We start from the raw sequence: 18,952 nt of genomic DNA on the forward strand, positions 1-18,952 counted from the left end.
TTTAGCCCTTTAAATTCTCACTGGGGTCTTCTCCCACTTCCATCGTAAAATCCTTGTACTTCATTTCCTGTATTCTCTAGATCTCTTTATCTTGCTGTCCAACCACTCCAACAACCGCTTTTCACTGTCTTAAGCCCTGAATGGCCGAAAGAGCCCCAGTACTAGGCTTGACAGCCTAAATTTCATAAATCAATCAACTAACTTATATCTTAGATCAGCTCATCAAAGACTATTGAACCGAAGTTACACATCGGGGGGCTGAAGATAAATGGGTCCCTTAAGGTAAACAGACACGTTTCCTGGACAAGTCTGTTAGGAAGGAGGGGTGTTGAGGGGTGGGGGGTTGGAGGGAGGGTTGGGTGGTGAGGTCGAGAGGCTAAACGATACGGAAGGAAGTTATGGACCTTTCATGTCAGGAATACAAATGCCTTAGATTATTCCCTTTCTTGTGGTGCAGATCAATGCGAATCTCTCTCTCTCTCTCTCTCTCTCTCTCTCTCTCTGTTAAGTGTTTTATTTACATGGACCTGGCTGATGTAATTAGGCCAAGTGAAATGTATCTGAATTCTGCATATATTGCATCCATGTATAAGCTGAAATAAATTCTTACCTTCCTTCGTGAGGCCGTGGGTGGTAAGTTCAGTAATAAACCTGGCGTTAAGGAAGGGTTCATAATTTGATTCCCTAAATTCGGATTCAAGGTTCCCTGTGGAAAACGTTATCACGAGAATTTGGAAGTGGAGGTTTTCATTGCATGCTTGCCTTCTATTTACACACAGACACGCGCGCTCACAAACTTGTACAGTTAACATTTTCTTCCCAAGATTTAGATTAACGACAGGGAACCCCCCACAGCCAATTCTCTCTCTCTCTCTCTCTCTCTCTCTCTCTCTCTCTCTCTCTCTCTATATATATATATATATATATATATATATATATATATATGTGTGTGTGTGTGTGTGTGTATACATGTCTAAATGTATTTACAATGAGCTAATGTTTTTTTGAAGGAAATCAAATAAATTCGAAGTAAATATCATATAGGTTATTTATATACCTAAATTAATAAATATATGGAAGACGACGCAATATGAAAATATAGATTAACCTTTTTATTTACCCATGGCTGTCAAAATACTGGATAACTCTTGTCAATATGAAAACAGGGCAAAAAAAAAAAAGATGTTCCCTTAAATTAACAAGAGGAAAAAACTAAAAAGAGAAACGTTTATTTGCTGACTCCCTGTAGCTCCCCTGCCATTGCAAACGTTTTGTTTACAATTTTCGTGATGCCCTAAAAAAAATTGTATTCCGTCTCATAAAAAAAAACATTCGTAGGGTTTTATGTTTGAGTTAGTTTAAATATTTCTATAATTCTTTCTGCAATTCTTTCAGATAAGCTTATATCATCTTCATTTAATTTTCATTTCCTTTACGCATGACTGTTGGAATATTCCAGCCATTTCTTCCTAAAAGTTTGTGAACAAGCCAGAAAGTTTTTGGGGAAAAATTCTTTTTCATCTCATTCTCTTTGTCATTTTATGTATTTGTGAATCCGAATATCTTTTCTTCATGAAAAATCTTTGGAAAGTCATGGCTTCACCTCATTTATATATTGTCCATTTGTTATTGTAATTATTTTATATATTTGTTATTATAATGGTGTTTATATATATATCATATATATATATAGAATAGAAAATATATATATATATATATATATATATATATATATATATATATATATATATATATATAGATATATATAGTAATTATATACAGTATATATATATATATATATATATATATATATATATATATATATATATATATATATATATATATATATATATATATATATATATATATATATATATATATATATAGTAACTATTCATCCATACATTTCAAATCACTACCATATCAGTATATTGTAATGCTCTACCATGATATAAAAACAAATTTGCATGCAGTGTTTTAGGGCAGTTTTATCAGAATAAGTGATAACCGTTGGTCAGATTATTTATCCATTTTTCTCTCCATTTGGGGAACATTTTCCTCGAAATTAGGAGATGAACGTACTAAAGGGATAGCAAATTTTCAAGCATAAAAGGCTTTTGTCCCAATCCCTTGATTTCAACCGGCCCGATTAGTTGCCTTTGTGTTTATTATATAGAGCTGTATATGCACTCATGCATTATATATATATATATATATATATATATATATATATATATATATATATATATATATATATATATATATATATATATATAAACACACATGTATATATATATATATATAATATATATATATATATATATATATATATATATATATATATATATATATATATATATATATATTATAAAATGTGGTGCTGTAGCATGGTGTTGATTGTCTGAGTGAGTGTTTCATCAGATTTTTTTAGGAATGTCTGGATGAGGGAAAGGTTCCATAAGAATGAATGAGAGGAATAATTGTTCAGTTGTATAAAGACAAAGGTGATGAGAGCTGACTAAGAATGTAGGCGCGTATGGTAAGATTTTAATTGACAGAAGAACTGATAGGAGAAGAATAGTTTGGGTTCCATTATGTTACTGACTTATTTTAATTTTTTTAAAATGTTATTTTACATCACCACCCCTCTGAATAATTTTAACGTCTGTCTACATGCAATACCCACTCTCTAGAAAATATTTAACGAATGTAATTATATATATAATTATATTTTTATATATATTTATAAGATACGAAATTTGTTACCACAGTTTTTTCCTCAAGAGATTTCGATTTAATGCCAGTCAGATCTTATAATAACTGAAAGAACCAAACTTTACGGCTTTCTTAGTTCCATATTTTTCTTTCATATATGCATTTTCCAAAAACCTCGAACTGAAACAATAAGAAAAAGACCATGACAAAATAAGGAAAAGTGAAGTGATGTTAGAAGCGCTCTTCGGTGTCTTATTTGAAACGCAATGTTTAGAGAGAAGGGAAAAGGATATGAACCGCTTTGGGATAGATCGCCCCAACTTTCTTCTTGCCTCTTGGAGAGATTTCGAAACTTTCTCCGGAAAACTTTCTCACCGAAATGAACTTTCGGCGCCTTCATTCTATACCAGTAAAAGTGTTGGTTTAGCAGCGAACGCAAGTTGCTCGAGGAGGTGGTTTTATTTGCTGTGATGTTCTCGTTTTGATGTAGAATGCAGAATGCCCTTGTCTTTTGAGTGCATTTTTTTTTTTTACTCTTTTGTCTGTTGCTTTTTGTCAACATTATTCAGAGATGTTATTAAAAGGCTGACGTTTGTTCTCGGCCCGTATCGTTTGCATTAACACGACAAATTGTTCAAACTTCAAAATTGAGCTGTGGGTAGTAGGCTAATCCGAATATTGAATTGCACATGAAAAACTACTCTAATTCCTGCATCGTTTTTTATGTTTCTATTTACGCTAACTATTTTTTAATGAAGGAAGTGATGGATAATAAGGTTTACTGCGTTTTCTCCCATTTCATATCATCTTTAGATTCTGATCTAAGAAGTCAGTCGCTCAAGTCACTCTTTGATCTCAACGCTGAAATTTTGTGGGCGTGAGAGTTTTGGAATTCCTCGGTAGCATTGGGCTGTGACTGAAATGAAATGTTTTTAGGGCTATGAACTAAGAATTTACCCTTTACGATCACTGCTTGGTCCCTTCTTTCGCAGGGTCTAGAACTATAAGTATTCATATATGATCTTCTCTGCGAGAGAATTGGGTCCGTGTTGTCTAAAGTTGCAAGGATGGAGGTGGAGTTTTGTCTCATTTAATTGCGTGAAAATATAAAGAAGGGTAAAAACACCATCTTACTTTTGCACTTTGTCAATTCCTCAGCAAGAAATTTGCTTTGAGGTGGGCTTATATTAAAGACATATAAGACATTATTCAGCTCCACAATGATGAATCAGATGATGAAAATATGCCAGAAACTGATGTCTTATGTATATCCTTTTATAGTATGCTAAAAAACACACGTGTGTCTATATAATATACATAAATATCTATATACACACACATATGTATATATATATATATATATATATATATATATATATATATATATATATATATATATATATATATATATATATAAATCCTGACTGCATCCTGCAGAGGGCAGCAAATAAAGAATTTCATCTCGCTTTATTACACGCACATAAATTATACGTGTCGACGTATATTGGTCGACGCAGTACACGATAATCGTGCAATATATAATCTTCAAACAGCTGAGCAGTTGAAAGCCCATGAAGCCATTACGCTTCAAGCATTCTGTTTTGAGTTGGGCGGTTCAGAGGCATTTATGTGACTCATTGTTATTGTGGGTCCGGTTCCCTAATGTGTCACGGCTGGTCAGAATTCGCGATGATTTTGACGTTTTGTTGTTGATATCACTGTATACTGATGTCCGCGCGTCAGTACGAATTTCTCTCTGTTCTGGTGTAGATTTGCACAGCAGATTTTTTACGTCCCAGTTTGTTCAGATATGCCACCACATAAATGTTTATTGTTGATACATGCCATCGCATAAATTAATTTTATGTGAAGCTTTTGGTAACTTTTCTATTTCATGGTATTGTTGTATATGATATTTTTGTATGTGTGCAAGTACACACAGACACATACACACACACACACACACACACACACACACACACATATATATATATATATATATATATATATATATATATATATATATATATATATATATATATATATATAGTAATAATCGACAATGCCTTCTTAACTTCTCAAATTTTTCGCATTGTGGCTGTTACAATTACATATGTATCTGGTAAAAAGTGACTATATATATATATATATATATATATATATATATATATATATATATATATATATATATATATATATATATATATAGATATAGTCTATATACTTTATATATATATATATGTATGTATGTACTTGTATGTATATAATAGAGACATGAGGGCTTGTTTCACAGAAATAAATCTTTCTATTTTTAAACACAGCCTAGGCCGTTAATCTGGAATTTACTACAACCTGAGAATATTTAGCAATTAAAATCTATTATTTATAAGTGAGTCTACCTTTAATAAGATTCAAACCCAAGCTTCCAAGTGTTCATGCATGTAAGACAATGACCTAATGCACGCCAAGGCTGATTGCATTCAGTCACTGACTGCCTTCAGTGGGTTCAGACCCGATCAAATTAGGTGCACTCATATAAATTTCCTTTTAGTGCAAATTATTCCCTGAGTGTAGTGAGCTTTTCTCTCTTTCTTTCTTTCAGGCCAAAAGAGGGAAGAAACATTAGTATACTAGTTTCAAATTAAGGTGTCGAATGATATGAAAATTTTACGTGTTTATTTTCCTAAATTTCCATAAATAATTTTTTTGTTTTGTTTCCTTTTTGGCATTCCTACAACAAATTAGTATGCAAAAGCATTAAAAACGGAAGCAAAAACATGGCCAGCCTTTTATAAGTTTTATCCCAGATTTCATCGTAATTATGGTGTAATAGCATATAACATCTCTGCCTACCATAACTGTTTAAACAAGCGCGGTGTTATTGATGTCTTGGTCTGTCAAGTCAGGAATGTCTATCGATGATAGAGTAGTTACCCAAGACAAATCTTATCAAAGAAAACGGAAAAGACCCATCATAGAAAATGAATTGTTGTGACTGCTTAAGCTGAAAAAATATAATCCAATATTTTGTGTTAGATTTAACAAGTAGTTTAAGACAATCCAACTATATAATATCAGACAATCGAGACTGATAGAAAAGGAACATAAAAGATAAGCTGACAAAAAAAAAAAAAAAAAAAAATGAGCAAGGACGCCAGACAGTCTGTCTTTAATGAAGAAAATCTGATGTAAATCTGGAATATCAGTTCTCAGTGATTTTCATGATTTCTTCAATCAAGAAAGGTCACGTAGCATCGCTTGAGAGAGCGTTAATGAATGAATGGATGAATGAATAGTGATCACGGATCGAGCTGGAAATAAAATTCATAAGTGGGTAACTGTGGGAAATGGCGTTGCTATTGTTAGTTTTAATTCATGTTTGATTACTGATACCAGAAATCGAAGTCATTTTCAATTTTTCTTCCTCTCACTGTAATTAAACCCACAAGACTTTGTGTAATGCATGTTATATTCATAATCCATATAATTCTTCAGTTTCTTATATCTAATGATGTGCATTTGACGATGAGGAACGCAAATGCCAGATTAGGTCGTTGCAGTCCGATGGGAAAGATTTTTTGGGGTCTCGTTTTTGAATAGTTCTTGTTTCATCAAACGTCTTAATGAGACAAAAAATGTTAAATTGTTTATCTGTTCTGTCCGTTTGATGATTTAATCCAGTTTGTTTGAGGGAAGGAGGTGGGGAGGAGGAGGAGGGGAGAGAAGAGTAATGTACATCAAACTCCTCGGTGGCCGATTACAAAAAACTGCGTAACTTCACGTTGTCTTAGTATCGGTCTCTCTTAACTCGGGTGAAAATGATCTGATGTTGACAGACAGGTCGATTTTTGTCTTCCATGAGCGCACTAAGAATGATCGTGTTTAATGTTGAAAAACTGAAAATAGACGAATCTGACACAGATGACCAGTGTCCGGTGAAATGTTTTTTATGGGATGATAATATCTCTCTCTCTCTACTCTCTCGTTTCATAATAAAGAATGGTCATCTTTATACATGGCAATAGATTAGAATAAGATCTATTCTCTCTCTCACTTCAGTTCTCTCTGTTCAATCATTAATGATATTTGTTATTAATTACATGTTTTCAGTTTTCTCTCTCTATTCGACTTTGTCAACTTTAATTTTGACTAATGTTTGTTATGATCGCCAGAGGATATAAAAAAATAATTAATCATATGGCGACCATGGCGAGGGTTAGTTCTCGAGTGGAGGCTTTTCCTCGCTTATTTTTATTAGCTAGAGAAATTGGAGCCAACCTGTTTGTTATTTGTGATGAAGAGAAATCGGGTTAGTATTGCTGTAGCCATTTACGTTCCTGTTTATCCGGAAGTTGGGGGTCTCTGAAATATCTTTTGGTATTACTTTTTATGTTTTGCCATTTTTTTTTTTGGTTACTGGAAAAGCGTTCGTATGAGTTATGATGGCTTTCTTTACTTTGTATGACATTAGAGCATTGAAATGATTTATTATTCATGAGTATGGTCAAGATATATTATTTTACATTTTTTTATACAGTAGTACGTATTTGAATGATACTTTCTCTAAAAGCTCCTAGGTAGAAGCTATTCATATGAATTTCTTAAATTAAGTTGTTTGTAAATTTTAAGATGTTTTAAATCTACTAAAAAATAGAATATCCTGTTATGAAAGCCACTCAATAAGATCATCTGAATTTCAGTGGTCTTGCATATTGTTTTTTTAAACTTAAGAAAAGTGGAAAAGGGATTCGTCAAGATTGATGTATTGATTAATTTTTTTTTTTCTCTCTCTCTCTCTCTCTATTTTTCTCTTCATTATTCTCTCTCTCTCCTCCATTTTGAAGGGATTTTTCATGTCTGCCTGTCTGTCTTCCTGTCATTCGGTGTTCTGTCAAGTTAGTGCGGCTGTCTGGGTAGTCAAATGTAGAAGTCCACTAAGGGAGGTCGCCTATCTGTCTGTCAGTCTTACCTTGCAGACTCTCTCACACCCTGGAAGGGATTAAGTCAAAACTTGATAGTGTGAACCATCCTGCAAAACCACCTTGTTCGTTGGTGGAAATCGTACTGTCAAACTGTCTTCAAGTCATGTCTGTCATCTTCTGTCACACTTTCCATATCACTGCAGGTTTCCCTACACAGATGAAGGGGTTCAAAGAGTCAAGCTTTGTTCAAATGTCCTGAGATCAACACCTAAGACGTAGATGAACAGGAAGGCGGTTACCAATCTCTCGCTCCGTCTGCCATTGTGACTGTTATGTTTACTTTGTCTTTACACTTTCCTTTACGCGGTTGTGGGGATTTCAGTCAAACGTGCAGATATTTCTAGTTTTTTGTCAAAGAAAACTATTGTGCCGGATTTGTCTGTCCGCCAGCACTTTTTCTGTCCGCCCTCAGATCTTAAAAACTACAGAGGGCTTGAGGGCTGCAAATTGGTATATTGATCATCCACCCTCCAGTCATCATACATACCAAATTGCAGCCCTCTAGCCTCAGAACTTTTTTTTTTTTATTTAAGGTTAAAGTTAGCCATGATCGTGCGTCTTTAACTACCGGCCCGTGGTTAAAGTTTCGTGGGGAAACGGTTCATACAGCATTATACGCTGTACAGAAAACTCGATTGCGTCGAAGATACTTCAGCGCATTTTTTACTTGTTTATGAAGGGGGTTTAGTCTTTAGTCTGAAGGTCAGTGTGTCTGTCACACTTGGTGCAAGGGTGGGCCATCATACCTAGATGTGCCTAGTGGAAAATCTTCCGTCTAACACTTGTTATCGCTACTCTTGCAAGGTTAAATGAGGTTGAGTCTTTGTGTAGAAGTAGGCCGTCATTCTTAGGTATCCTTGAAGATATTTTTGGCAGATCTCAGTAATCGCAACGTTCAGAGGGAAGTTGGTTGGGGTTAGTAAAGGCCGTTATTACTTTAGCAGTACTTTCAGACTGTATGTTATTATTATTATTATTATTATTATTATTATTATTATTAGTTCTTTTAGTATTATTATTGATTATTTCGGTATATTTTTAGTAGTAGTAGTAGTAGTAGTAGTAGTAGTAGTAGTTAGTAATGGTTAGTAAGAAAGTTAGTTGTAGGAAGAAGCAAAGACGGCATAGCAAAACCAATAGTAACGTTGAGTACATTGGGTGCCACCCACCCATTTATGCCTAGAAAAGAAACCCACTGGATCTGTAACACCGCATTTTCAGATCTAGATCAAAAAAAAAAATCTGAACACTTCCTTAATGTTATTGGTATTTTGGGGTTTCTCCATCTGCAAGCAAAAAACCTCTTTTAGGGAGGGAAATTTGTTTCTCGTCTTGTAAGCTGATGATTATTGGGAAGTTGCAGAAATTTGGCAAGGATTGGCATTTTGCAGGATTTTGGAATGGCTTCAATACCTTTTGTCTCGTTTTCAGAATGGCTATTTCATCAATTTCCAGTGAGGAAAGAAACTCTGAAAATCTGTATCTGTTCTCTCCGTTTGATGATTTCATTCGGTTTGTTTCTCTCTTCTCTAGGGAGATATATAGGGGAGGAGAAAATAGATATAGGAGGAGAAGGATATATATATATATATATATATATATATATATATGAAACACTAAGAATATATGAAATGTTGTAATGTGAAAACAGATGTTTGTATGTGGGATTATGTATGGTTTTACATGATATTTCATAATATATAGTGAGAGTGTCGAGAGAGACAGACAGACAGACAGAGGTTGATTTTCTCAATTTTTTGTCACAATATACTTACATCTATTCACATAATATATTTGGGTAGAATTAAATTGCATAAAAAGGTAAAGACAGACAGAGAGAGAGAGAGACAAGAGAGTGAGTTTAATATGCAATAAGTACATGGTCAGAGTCGCAGAGAACATAATTATGGTGTCAATACGGCCTGCGTGAGCCGGGATTAATAGTGTACTCTATTAATCCTGGTGTGTGCTGGGAAGAACTTTTGTGATTCTAAAAGTGTAGTGTAAAGTTTCTTCAGTTTTTTTCATGATTTTTTAATGATTTTCTTTTTTCAAATGAGTCGAAAATTAGTGAAGTTAAAGGTCGTGAATGCATTTAATCTTAATAAGCTCTGCCTTTATTGTTCTCTGCGACACTCCTTGTTTAATTTGTCTTGAGAATGGCAGAATGAATATAGTTGATTTAACGGTAAAATAATGAACGAGGTCTCAGATGAAAACCAAATGAATATGAATAATATAAGGAAAACAAACGGAATTCATACAAGACACTAAGTAGATACAGAAAACGATACAAATTCAGTGTTCGTTGGAATATTTTATATTTATGAAAACATTTAAACCATATTTAATAAGTATTTGTTAAAGTTGAAAATAAACGATGAAATTTATGAAAATAAGGAATAAAGAAATAAATGCAGTACAAATACTGCACTGCATTACTATTTCCAGAGAATTAAAATCGAGGCAGTCCCCAGCCTGAGCGTGGAAGTTTTGTAAGTAGAATAAAATTCACCTCAGGACAATAGAGACTAACAGCAAGTTACTGATTTGTCCCCGGTATATAGACACACACACACACACACACACACACACACACACACACACATATATATATATATATATATATATATATATATATATATATATATATATATATATATATATATATATATATATATAGCGTGTGTGTGTTTTACCGTTGGTCTGAGCCCACGTATGTGTATGGCTATTACTGTGTCGTAATCAACCCAAGATTAACATTAGGCGTCCTTCCTGGAAAGCTTTCAAAGGCGGTGCTTCAAAGTCTGGTGCAGACTGTTACTTTAGTCAAAGTTCCTTCCGACTGTGGGGAAACTTTCCGTCGTATCTCGCTGAAGTTTGTCCGTAAATGAATAGGCGATGTGTTCATTTACGACTCTCTCTCTCTCTCTCTCTCTCTCTCTCTCTCTCTCTCTCTCTCTCTCTCTCTCTGTTCATTTGGTCTTTTGGGAACTCTTAAGGTTCGTTTGAATGGTTTGGGTTTCTATTCTTTATTGGATTCAACGGTTTATTATTCAGTTTTGTTTTACTTTTTACCCATTTTGCCCAAACATTTTTCGTATATATTTACTTCTTTTACCCCAACATTTTTCCGTATATATGTTTCCGTATTTTACTTCTTCTAGTTTTGAATATCGTTTTGTCTCTTTTGCATCTCACTTGTTGAATGGCAAACGCTCTCTTCTTTTACTGTCTGTTTCCCCTCTTCATAATTTTCCCCTCTCCACATTTTCTGTTCTCTGTTGCATTCCTCACCCTTTCCATTGTTCCTCGTACTTTCCCACATTCCATTTCCTCTCTGATTCCCCCTTATGTTTTTCCTACTGTCAGCGCTCGTTTTCGATTATTGTTACAACATCCTTCCCTTTAGTTGTGTATTCCATATCTGTGCCTTTATTTTGTTTGTATGGCTTCATGTGGATTACCAGAAAGAGATGCAAGATGATGTAAATACAGCAGTTGGTAAGAATAGTGGAGATGGGGAGAACGCAACAGCTTTTATATGAAATGTATGTATATAAATGAATAATATTTGTATATGTATACATATATATACAGATATATATATATATATGTATATTTATATATATGCATATACATACATACATAATGTATATATATATATATATATATTATATATCATGTCAGAAAATATATATAAATGCTAACTTGAATGTCTGTTACATTATCAAAACGTGTGTGTGTGTGTGTGTGTGAGAGAGAGAGAGAGAGAGAGAGAGAGAGGTAGAATGGTTTCATCTTGGTGGGGGTAAGGGTTACCTCATCGAGGTCCTCCTGTGTTATTGGTATACATTTTGACAGAGCAGTGAACACTCACGTTTAATTTTCTCTCTCTCTCTCTCTCTCTCTCTCTCTCTCTCTCTCTCTCTCTCTCTCTCTCTCTCTCTCTCTCTCTCAACCCTAGCTGTAACCCACAACAGTCAGCTTACAACTAAACTCGGTTTTTTTAGAGGCAATTTGCACCGACTCGCAGGTGTTGAGAAGCTCTAAAAAGTTTCCTGCTAGCTGATTGGTTGCAAATATTTTGTCCAAAATAGCATCATTGTTTTCAAATAATTATTAAGTAATTGAATCGAAACTTATTTACTAACCTAAATTTCTCCCTCAGATATGCGTTTTGTCAATAAATAATGTTAACGAATAAAGAGATAATAAAGTATTGTGATGGTAATTTAAATTTAATAAACCCGCCGAAGTCAACGACAGGAGCTTGTTTTCAAGATGCACGCTGCATAATTTTTTACTTTTCACATATTTTAACACCAACCGGGATAAATTACACTAAGCATAAGAAAACCATGTTATAAACTTTCTGTGAATACCAGAGTCTACTAAAAACATGGAATTAATAAAACTCGCTATTAGTGGAAACTTCCAGGGAGGTAATCAGGAACATCCTGCCAATATTCTGCGGAAAAAATATCCCAGGAAGATTGTCATTGCAGCATTTTCCTGATTTATGTAAATGTTGAAATCAGTGTTACGTTATTGAGATTACTTTAATGGCTATATCTGCAATTAAAAAGTTTCTGTGCTTCTTTTTGTAGGTGTACGCTAATAAAAGTATATTTCGCAGAAATTAACGATTTACTCTTTCGTGTAAGTTACAGCAGACAATGCGAGATAAGAAAACTTTTTTTCTTATTTTGCGTCCTGTTCAGGACACATATAAGGTTAACAAAGTTTTGGATATTTTGGTAGAAGTAAAAGAATATGTAACTGAGTAGAAAATGTACTATACACATATACATTTTAAGGATTAGCTGGCTATATGCGTCTACTGTCAAATACCGAGGCGGGGATGGAGGGGAGGGGGAGGGGTATCGCGTTGTAACTCGGTGAAATTAGGAATTCGTTTAATTATGATTTTTATGCAATTTATGGAACACTACAGTATCCTCAAACCGGTAATAGTGCCATTAATAGAATCTATACCTTTACGACAAAATTAGCAAATCCTTTCTATACGGACTTACATCATAGGCCTACATACACCTAGCTTAACTTATATCAAGCATCAGCTACTGTTTACTGTTACTCCTTACCTTGAAGAGTTAAGCAAATTTTATTGCAACTGTCAAAAAATGGTGTAAGACACACAGACATAGGCTAGCCTAGTTTGCAATCTGTGCAAGAAATAAAGGGAAGTACATTATTATTATGTAAAAGAAAAAATAGCGTCTTCATATTTATCATCATATTTATCATAATGATATAACAAAAGGCTTCAGCACAAAAGCCTATAAAAGATGATATGTATCACCCTTTCTTGCCCATCAACATTTGCTGGCATGTGGATACCATATGAATAACTAGGCCTACTTATCTAGGTAATTTTATCTAAATTTTATCTAATGCCACAGGCTGTTCCTTTTATATCCGGAAGTTTTCACTAATAGCGAGTTTTATTAATTCCATGTTTTTAGTAGATTCTGGTATTCAAAGAAAGTTTATAATAACATGTTTTTCTTATGCTTAGTGTAGTTTATCCCAATTGGTGTTAAAATATGTGAAAAGTAAAAAAATTATGCAGCGTGCATCCGAAAGCAAGCTCCTGTCGTTGACTTCGGCGGGTGTTGTTATTAAATTTAGACTTACCATCACAATCCTTTATAATCTCTTTATTCGTTAACATGGAAGAGTTAAACAAATTATAACAGGAGCTGGAAACACAAGTCAAGAGACAGCAGCTCCACCCACTACAGCCCCGGCCCTCAATCCAAGCATAGGCCAAGTCATCAAGACATCAGAATCACTTACTGAAGAAATTGAACTCAAGTTATAATCTCCACTAAGCCTATAGTAAACCAAACGAAATCTGTAACAAACAGTGAGACCTGTGGCCAAAGCCAGTAATCAAAAACAAACCTCATTCAAAGGATTTAAAAAAGCTACTTCTAAAATTAAATCCTTAGAATAAAACCCGGCTAAAAAAGGAAAACCACAAAGAGCAAGATTGGCCAAATTAATACACATCACCCTAATAGGCATAAAATTAACTAACCCCCCTATTATTCGGATATCCTGATAATCCCCAACCCTATGAATAATAGACCCAGCACACATGAATAAAAGAGCTTTAAACAAAGCATGAGTTAAGAGATGAAAAAAAGCCAAAGTAGCCCAGCCCAGCCTTAAGATAGTAATTATTACACCCAATTGACTCAAAGTAGAAAGAGCAATAATCTTCTTAACATTATTTATTGACAAAACATATATCTGAGGGAGAAATTTAGGTTAGTAAATAAGTTTCGATTCACATTACTTGGTAATTATTTGAAAACAATGATGCTATTCGGACAAAATATTTGCAACCAATCAGCTAGCAGGAAACTTTTCCGAGCTAAAAGGGCACCCCTGCCAGTCGGTGCAAATGTGCCTCGGTAAAACAAACTGAGTATAGATACTTAATTCACTGTCTAGGTCAACAGAGGCACACTGGATTTTAGGGAACGCTCCCCATCTGTCCCTCCTCGTCCGGCGGTTCGAGATTCGAACACGGGTCGTCCAGTTGTGAGCTGAACGATCAACCACCCACGTTACGAAGAGAGAGAGAGAGAGAGAGAGAGAGAGAGAGAGAGAGAGAGAGAGAGAGAAAGAAAAGAACTCCCCCAAAGATTCTCGTCACACTCCCCCTTCTGCTAATTACCCGACTTTCTGACTTTTGAGGTTAAAAGGACGGCAAACCTGAACCGTAATCTCACCTTTGATAAGTCAAACGAAAAGTCCAGAGAGCCTCGAAGTTTCTTCAAGAGAGAGAGAGAGAGGAAAAATTTGTGATAAGTCTTGAGAAGCCTATAAGTTCTTAAAGGGATTCGGAACGGGATACATTTCCAACCAGTGCTGGTAATCTCACGAATTATTAAGTAGTGTTGTAATGTGGTGTTCAGGTAGTTACTAGCTCACCATCGGTTATATAGAGTTATTTGGATTATTTTAAGCTATGTTGACATCCTTCAGAAGGGAGTTAGTTTAGAAGTGTAACGTAACCAGAACCCCAAGTAATCGAGGGAAGTGTTTGGTGGAGTGATCCAAGAATTATATAAATAATTTCACTATCTGGAGTTTCCATGAACAGCCTTTGTAAGATGCATATATTGATCACGAAGATATTTCCAGTATTCTGTAAAATGAACAGGAAGATGTAGTTACTGGATGGTTTTACAAACTTTTTGACGGTAGATGAGTTTTAGAGTCCTATGTTCTATTAATCCCTTCTTGTATTTCTGAGAACTTCTATCTGTGGTGATCCAGCTATCGCTCAATTTGGCGAGTGATCGAGCAAGATGTAAATTCTAGCTCAACTACTTTATGGAGAGAGAGAGAGAGAGAGAGAGAGAGAGAAGACCATCTCCCATCAACCCACCTGTCGAAAGAATTTCAGGTGTTTCATGTAAATAACTTTGGAAACTAAGATATCATATTCTGCCATGTTGATATGTATATTTGTATGTATATATATATATATATATTATGATATATATATTTATCACATCATATGATTATATATACAATCAGATATATATATATATATATATATATATATATATATATATATATAATATATTTATATATATATATATATATATATATATATATATTATATATATATATATATATATATATATATATATATATATATATATATATATATATATATATATATATATATATATATATATATATATATATATATATATATATATATATGTATATGTATATGTATATATGTATATATATAGAATTTGAGAGAGAGAGAGTGTGTGTGGCCCGTCTAATGTAATTTCCGCGTAATCTACAAAAATTTAATTACTTGTAACTCTTTTCCAAGAGCAAAAATAAAAATAATGAATTTAAATAAACTCAGTTACTGACAGAACGAAATAAACTCTATTCCCAGAGCCGGACTGCAACACCATTCTGCAATTACTTTAACTTGATTTTTTCCTGTTGCAAATCTCTTTAATTTCAGCGATGGGAGTCACTTTTACTGCTATTCAGGAAAATAAATGAACTTTGCCTCCTTTTTATTCGCTATTGTAAATCATTGGCCTTTAATTTACAAGTATTATTATTATATCTAAAGACTTTCTCAATTATTTTTACATTTATTATTTTATAAATGATTAGTCGTTAATTTACAATTAATATTGTTATGCCATTTTTTTCAGTTAAATTTATCTCTGTTATATTAACTTCATTTTTAGTTTTCTGTAAACGAAAACTATTGTGCCGGCTTTGTCTGTCCGTCCGCACTTTTTTCTGTCCGCCCTCAGATCTAAAAAACTACTGAGGCTAGAGGTCTGCAAACTGGTATGTTGATTATCCACCCTCTAATCATCAAACATACCACATTGCAGCCCTCTAGCCTTAGCAGTTTTTATTTTATTTAAGGTTAAAGTTAGCCATAATCGTGCATCTGGCAACGGTATAGGCCAGGCCACCAACGGGCCGTGGTTAAAGTTTCATCGGCCGCGGCTCACACAGCATTATACAGAGACGACCGAAAGATAGATCTGTTTTCGGTGGCCTTGATTATACGATGTATAGAAAACTCGATTGCTTCGAAGAAACTCGGCGCAGTTTTTGCTTGTTTACTCTTATTTTCACTGCCCTTTAAGAATGTTAATAGTACGAGATTAATTTTACTAAAAGCTGCGTAAATGCACAGAGGAAAACAATCATAGTGGTAGGAATGTTTGGAAGGGGGGGTGGGGGGGGGAGGGGAACTCTACAGAACGTGCGTAGTCTCGAATGTTATTTCATACTTCCTTATCAGATTATACTTTCCCTCATTTGGCTTTCCATGGACAGGACTTGAGATGTCTTTTTCGGGTTCGTTTTCATGTGAGAAGTCGATGAACTCACTCCTGGTACCAGGTAGTCAGCACCAGATACGTAAAGGGACAGCATATCATTCTGTTGTTGTTGTTTTTGATTAAGCTGGCTTTATGCCAGCACGGGCTCTTGCTTATAGCGCAGCCCGTAAATCATTTTCTGATGAGAAAGCGAGTTAAGGATATATACATGAATTCCTTTATTGTGATTTCATGGATATGCCAATGAAATGGTGTGGGTGAAATGAAAGGTTGACAGGCGAGGTTGCAAACCTCTTTGAACCCGAAGGTACCCGGCAGTAGGAGAAAAAGGACGCCAGTTGCGAGTCCTGCCAAGTCGGAGATGACCAGTAAGGAAAAGTGGAATATTTACCGTAGGAGAAAAAGTCGAAAAAAATATCATTCAGAACTTTCGCTGTCTGAAGATGACGGGCCTCACGTGGGCTGTAGCCGTCCCATAAGAGTTACCTGGCCCCAGGACCTGACCCATAGTCGCCTTTCATCTCAAGGGACTTCACGATGTCTCCCGGATCGCTCTGGCTCTGGTCACAAGCCTTGGCGTCTTCTTTGGACGTTCTCGGTGGGGGCCTTCGTCAGTTCCAACAGCTGATTTTGATAGGCAATCTCTCTCTCTCTCTCTCTCTCTCTCTCTCTCTCTCTCTCTCTCTCTCTCTCTCTCTCTCTCTCTTAAAAACTTAATTTTGAACTCATCAAAGGTGCTATTATGATTCAAAGCCTGAGAGTCGAGTAATTAGCAAAGGGAAAGTGTGAAGAGAATTATCTGGAATTTCTTCCTGTCAGTGGAGGAAAATGTGTTGGAAGGATGAACTTTCTTTTGCTTAATATAATTCTCTCTCTCTCTCTCTCTCTCTCTCTCTCTCTCTCTCTCTCTCTCTCTCTCTCTCTCTCTCTCTCTCCTCACCATGAAAGCCATTCTGTCTGCAAAAATCCGTCGGAATCCCACCACACAAAGGACGGCAGCCAACAAGTGAACAACAAACAGTTTTTTTTTTTTTTTTTGTGGGAATTCCTTTCCCTCTCTCGTACTAACCTCGTTAACGCTCGGATAAAAAAAAAAAAAAGATTCGTTTCATGCTTTAAAGTCGACTGATTCCTCTGGTTGCCTTTGCACGCGAACAAACAGATATCACTCGCTTTGAATTCGGGGACATTCGCGGTTCGGACTGATGCAGTGGAGAACAAAGAGTTGAGAACATGTGGTTTAGTCTAATGATAAAGTTATTTTCAGGAGACAGTTTATGTGTATGTATGTATATTATATATACACACATATATATATATATATATATATATGTATGTATGTATATGTATATATATACATATATATATATTATATATATATATTGCTAGATCACAATGCCTGGATGCGAACTTTGGAACTACCCTAGCAAACATGAACTGAGCGCTGCAAAACTCATTTTGGCTAATTGCCGCCTTCAAAAGTGACCTTTGTGGTTTCTCAAATCCTAATGCCATATACAGTACACATATATATACACACATATACATATATATATATATATATATATATATATATATATATATATATATATATATATATATATATATATATATATATATATATATATATATATATGTGTGTGTGTGTGTGTGCTCACCCTTTCTCTGTTCTACGTCTAAACTAAAATACAAAGGTAAGCATATTATCTCTGTGACATATTCCATGACTTATCATTCAACCATCGACCTGGCACCACTCTTGGTGTCAACTCTAGTAAACCACGCGTTCGGATTCCTCAGAGCATTCCTGTCTTTGGCTACCGCTTAGGAGGATGAACATTAGATAGACGACGATAACGCTTTTGGTGGTAATTACTGGGTTCTGCGGAAAATGACTGGAACATAATGGCTGCAAACTGGTAACTGACTGATGGATTTAGGTAGAGACAAAGTGAACAGAAAGCCAAACTCGGTAACTAAAGAAGTTTCTTTCACTGATACAATAAGATGAATAGGAGTCATCTTTTAGAATAGTCGTTTTTGTTGTAACATTATCAGGGAAAATCAACTGACATTTTCGAGGTAACTGAAGTATTTTTTTCTTCTTCCAGGTATGCGATGGGTTCTGTTGCTCCGCTTTTTACAGCGCACGTCGGTAAGAAATTCAGTCTCTCTCTCTCTCTCTCTCTCTCTCTCTCTCTCTCTCTCTCTCTCTCTCTCTCTCTCTCTCTCTCTCTCTCTCAAGACGCTTTATTGTAATCGTTACGGCTTGACTATTGAATTTTATGTGTTTCCTACCCTTTACCTTTGTGTATATTTATATTTTATATATATATATATATATATATATATATATATATATATATATATATA

This window comes from Macrobrachium rosenbergii, chromosome 30 (assembly GCF_040412425.1).
Source record: "Macrobrachium rosenbergii isolate ZJJX-2024 chromosome 30, ASM4041242v1, whole genome shotgun sequence".
NCBI lineage: Eukaryota > Metazoa > Arthropoda > Malacostraca > Decapoda > Palaemonidae > Macrobrachium > Macrobrachium rosenbergii.